At 63.3% G+C, this 5,000-nt stretch overlaps 1 non-coding gene across 1 annotated transcript in view; it reads left to right on the plus strand.

Moving 5' to 3' along the window:
* The first annotated feature begins 4,994 nt into the window (after positions 1–4,994).
* The window catches only part of LOC128013693 (18S ribosomal RNA), a 1,861-nt gene continuing 1,855 nt past the window's right edge, over positions 4,995–5,000 (plus strand). The window contains exon 1 of the ribosomal RNA XR_008183383.1: positions 4,995–5,000. This exon is cut by the window's right edge and continues 1,855 nt beyond it. This is a non-coding gene — a ribosomal RNA (18S ribosomal RNA).

A 5,000-nucleotide genomic window follows, 5' to 3' on the forward strand; every position in this document is an offset into this window, starting at 1 on the left:
AGATGGCTCCCCCTAGTCTGGTTCTCTGTAAATTTGAAGGTTGAGCTCCAGGGGCTTTTTCGGTCGACCGAGGCCCAGCGTGGCCTCACCGTCCTGGGCATGAGAGTGAGATGGCTCCCCCTTGTCTGGTTCTCTGTAAATTTGAAGGTTGAGCTCCAGGGGCTTTTTTCGGTCGACCGAGGCCCAGCGTGGCCTCACCGTCCTGGGCATGAGAGTGAGATGGCGCCCCCTACTCCGGTTCTCATTAACCGTGGAGGCTGAGCTCCAGGGGCATTTTCGAGCGACCCAGGCCCAACGAGGCCTCACCCTCTCGGGCATGGGGGTGAGATGGCGCCCCCTACTCCGGTTCTCATTAACCGTGGAGCCTGAGCTCCAGGGGCTTTTTCGATCGACCGAGGCCCAGCGTGGCCTCACCCTCTCGGGCATGGGGGTGAGATGGCGCCCCCTACTCCGGTTCTCATTAACCGTGGAGCCTGAGCTCCAGGGGCTTTTTCGAGCGACCCAGGCCCAGCGAGGCCTCACCGTCTTGGGCATGAGAGTGAGACGGCTCCCCCTAGTCTGGTTCTCTGTAAATTTGAAGGTTGAGCTCCAGGGGCTTTTTCGAGCGGCCCAGGCCCAACGAGGCCTCACCGTCTTGGGCATGAGAGTGAGATGGCTGCCCCTAGTCTGGTTCTCTGTAAATTTGAAGGTTGAGCTCCAGGGGCTTTTTCGGTCGACTGAGGCCCAGCGTGGCCTCACCGTCCTGGGCATGAGAGTGAGATGGCGCCCCCTACTCCGGTTCGCATTAACCGTGGAGGCTGAGCTCCAGGGGCATTTTCGAGCGACCCAGGCCCAACGAGGCCTCACCCTCTCGGGCATGGGGGTGAGATGGCGCCCCCTACTCCGGTTCTCATTAACCGTGGAGGCTGAGCTCCAGGGGCTTTTTCGATCGACCGAGGCCCAGCGTGGCCTCACCGTCCTGGGCATGGGGGTGAGATGGCGCCCCCTACTCCGGTTCTCATTAACCGTGGAGGCAGAGCTCCAGGGGCTTTTTCGAGCGGCCCAGGCCCAACGAGGCCTCACCCTCTCGGGCATGAGAGTGAGATGGCTCCCCCTAGTCTGGTTCTCTGTAAATTTGAAGGTTGAGCTCCAGGGGCTTTTTCGGTCGACCGAGGCCCAGCGTGGCCTCACCGTCCTGGGCATGAGAGTGAGATGGCTCCCCCTTGTCTGGTTCTCTGTAAATTTGAAGGTTGAGCTCCAGGGGCTTTTTTCGGTCGACCGAGGCCCAGCGTGGCCTCACCGTCCTGGGCATGAGAGTGAGATGGCGCCCCCTACTCCGGTTCTCATTAACCGTGGAGGCTGAGCTCCAGGGGCATTTTCGAGCGACCCAGGCCCAACGAGGCCTCACCCTCTCGGGCATGGGGGTGAGATGGCGCCCCCTACTCCGGTTCTCATTAACCGTGGAGCCTGAGCTCCAGGGGCTTTTTCGATCGACCGAGGCCCAGCGTGGCCTCACCCTCTCGGGCATGGGGGTGAGATGGCGCCCCCTACTCCGGTTCTCATTAACCGTGGAGCCTGAGCTCCAGGGGCTTTTTCGAGCGACCCAGGCCCAGCGAGGCCTCACCGTCTTGGGCATGAGAGTGAGACGGCTCCCCCTAGTCTGGTTCTCTGTAAATTTGAAGGTTGAGCTCCAGGGGCTTTTTTCGGTCGACCGAGGCCCAGCGTGGCCTCACCCTCTCGGGCATGGGGGTGAGATGGCGCCCCCTACTCCGGTTCTCATTAACCGTGGAGGCTGAGCTCCAGGGGCTTTTTCGAGCGACCCAGGCCCAACGAGGCCTCACCCTCTCGGGCATGGGGGTGAGATGGCGCCCCCTACTCCGGTTCTCATTAACCGTGGAGGCTGAGCTCCAGGGGCTTTTTCGAGCGACCCAGGCCCAACGAGGCCTCACCCTCTCGGGCATGGGGGTGAGATGGCGCCCCCTACTCCGGTTCTCATTAACCGTGGAGGCTGAGCTCCAGGGGCTTTTTCGAGCGACCCAGGCCCAGCGAGGCCTCACCGTCTTGGGCATGAGAGTGAGACGGCTCCCCCTAGTCTGGTTCTCTGTAAATTTGAAGGTTGAGCTCCAGGGGCTTTTTTCGGTCGACCGAGGCCCAGCGTGGCCTCACCGTCCTGGGCATGAGAGTGAGATGGCGCCCCCTACTCCGGTTCTCATTAACCGTGGAGGCTGAGCTCCAGGGGCTTTTTCGAGCAACCCAGGCCCAACGAGGCCTCACCCTCTCGGGCATGGGGGTGAGATGGCGCCCCCTACTCCGGTTCTCATTAACCGTGGAGGCTGAGCTCCATGGGCTTTTTCGAGCGACCCAGGCCCAACGAGGCCTCACCGTCTTGGGCATGAGAGTGAGATGGCGCCCCCTACTCCGGTTCTCATTAACCGTGAAGGCTGAGCTCCAGGGGCTTTTTCGAGCGACCCAGGCCCAACGAGGCCTCACCGTCTCGGGCATGAGAGTGAGACGGCTCCCCCTAGTCTGGTTCTCTGTAAATTTGAAGGTAGAGCTCCAGGGGCATTTTCGAGAGACCCAGGCCCAACGAGGCCTCACCCTCTCGGGCATGAGAGTGAGACGGCTCCCCCTAGTCTGGTTCTCTGTAAATTTGAAGGTTGAGCTCCAGGGGCATTTTCGAGCGACCCAGGCCCAACGAGGCCTCACCCTCTCGGGCATGAGAGTGAGACGGCTCCCCCTAGTCTGGTTCTCTGTAAATTTGAACGTTGAGCTCCAGGGTCTATTTCCAGCGACCCAGGCCCAGCGTGGCCTCCCTCTCTTGGGCATGAGAGTGAGATAGCACCCCCTACTCCGGTTCTCGGTTTGCTGGGTGACCAGTGGCGGGTCGTAGGCTCCAGGGCCTCTTTGGTGAGAGACCTATCCGACCGGCCCTAGCCCTCGTCTGCCTCGCTCGGCAGGTCGGAGGCCCTGGAGGAATTCGGGGTTGGAAAAATGACTAAGTCGAAAACGCGGGCCTTGGCCAGACATCCACCCTCCCCGAGGCTCCGGGGCAGGCCGGGAAAGGTGCCTCTTCCCCGGGCACGTTCTGGATTCACCCGCGACCCTGGAGGTCCGCCCGATAGGGGATGGCGTTTTTACGTGCCGTCGCGATTTGGACGAACGCGTCATTTTGTGGACTTAGGCTCTGGCGAAAACCATTTCGGATCCAGGGGGCTGTCTGGAGGGTTCCCCGGCCCACATACCCTCGCCGTGGCCGGGGTGACGCGATTCGTCTGAGGGCCCCCCGACCGGGAACGCAAACTGATACCTAAGGGGGCTTTGTGGACCGCTGCCCGGCCCAAGCACCATCGCCGTGGCCGGGGGCAGTCGAAAGACGACCGCCCTTACTGGGGAGAACCGTTCGCAGGGTGACCAGTGGTCGCCCGTGAGCTCTGACGACTAAGTCGGAAACGCGGGCCTTGGCCAAACATCCACCCTCCCCGAGGCTCCGGGGCAGGCCAGGAAAGGTGCCTCTTCCCCGGGCACCTTCTGGATTCACCCGCGACCCTGGAGGTCCGCCCGATAGGGGATGGCGTTTTTACGTGCCGTCGCGATTTGGACGAACGCGTCATTTTGTGGACTTAGGCTCTGGCGAAAACCATTTCGGATCCAGGGGGCTGTCTGGAGGGTTCCCCGGCCCACATACCCTCGCCGTGGCCGGGGTGAAGCGATTCGTCTGAGGGCCCCCCGACCGGGAACGCAAACTGATACCTAAGGGGGCTTTGTGGACCGCTGCCCGGCCCAAGCACCATCGCCGTGGCCGGGGGCAGTCGAAACACGACCGCCCTTACTGGGGAGAACCGTTCGCAGGGTGACCAGTGGTCGCCCGTGAGCTCTGACGACTAAGTCGGAAACGCGGGCCTTGGCCAAACATCCACCCTCCCCGAGGCTCCGGGGCAGGCCAGGAAAGGTGCCTCTTCCCCGGGCACCTTCTGGATTCACCCGCGACCCTGGAGGTCCGCCCGATAGGGGATGGCGTTTTTACGTGCCGTCGCGATTTGGACGAACGCGTCATTTTGTGGACTTAGGCTCTGGCGAAAACCATTTCGGATCCAGGGGGCTGTCTGGAGGGTTCCCCGGCCCACATACCCTCGCCGTGGCCGGGGTGAAGCGATTCGTCTGAGGGCCCCCCGACCGGGAACGCAAACTGATACCTAAGGGGGCTTTGTGGACCGCTGCCCGGCCCAAGCACCATCGCCGTGGCCGGGGGGCAGTCGAAAGACGACCGCCCTTACTGGGGAGAACCGTTCGCGGGGTGACCAGTGGTCGTCCGTGTGCTCTGACGACTAAGTCGGAAACGCGGGCTTTGGCCAAACATCCACCCTCCCCGAGGCTCAGGGGCAGGCCGGGAAAGGTGCCTCTTCCCCGGGCACCTTCTGGATTCACCCGCGACCCTGGAGGTCCGCCCGATAGGGGATGGCGTTTTTACGTGCCGTCGCGATTTCGGCGAACGCGTTATTTTGTGGACTTAGCGCGTATCGCAAGAGAACGGATCGAGTGGAGCACGTTGCGCGCCCGAGCTAGGACCCCGCCCGGCCACTGGCCGCTATGGGCGGGTGCGCCTAGGGGGCACGGTGGTTGGAAGGTATGAGCGAAACACCGTGTCCGGCACATGCGCGCATGAGAAGGGGCTCTGCCCCCCTCTTTCTTGGGAGACTCAGACGGCCGGTCTATCGTAAGGGTCCGCCACCGGCGGTCGGAGAGGAGGCGCGAGGCGGGAGGTCGGCTCCGTCCGGCCCTCGCCCGCCCTCCTCCCGGCCCCGCGAAGCACACTTTTCCCGGTTACGGCCTCGATCAGCGGCCAGCCACCCCCGTGACCCACGAGCGGGGGAAGGTCGCCGCACGTCGCCCTATGAGCGGCCGCGCCGCCTGGGTTCCGCCTCCCCCCGGGGGGGTGGACACCCTCCGCGGAGCGAGACCCGCGTGTAGGAAACAAGCGCGCTGCGGTTGTCCATCCCACACCCCTTCTTGAGGGCTACCTG

Source organism: Carassius gibelio, chromosome B24 (genome assembly GCF_023724105.1).
Source record: "Carassius gibelio isolate Cgi1373 ecotype wild population from Czech Republic chromosome B24, carGib1.2-hapl.c, whole genome shotgun sequence".
In the NCBI taxonomy this organism is placed as follows: domain Eukaryota; kingdom Metazoa; phylum Chordata; class Actinopteri; order Cypriniformes; family Cyprinidae; genus Carassius; species Carassius gibelio.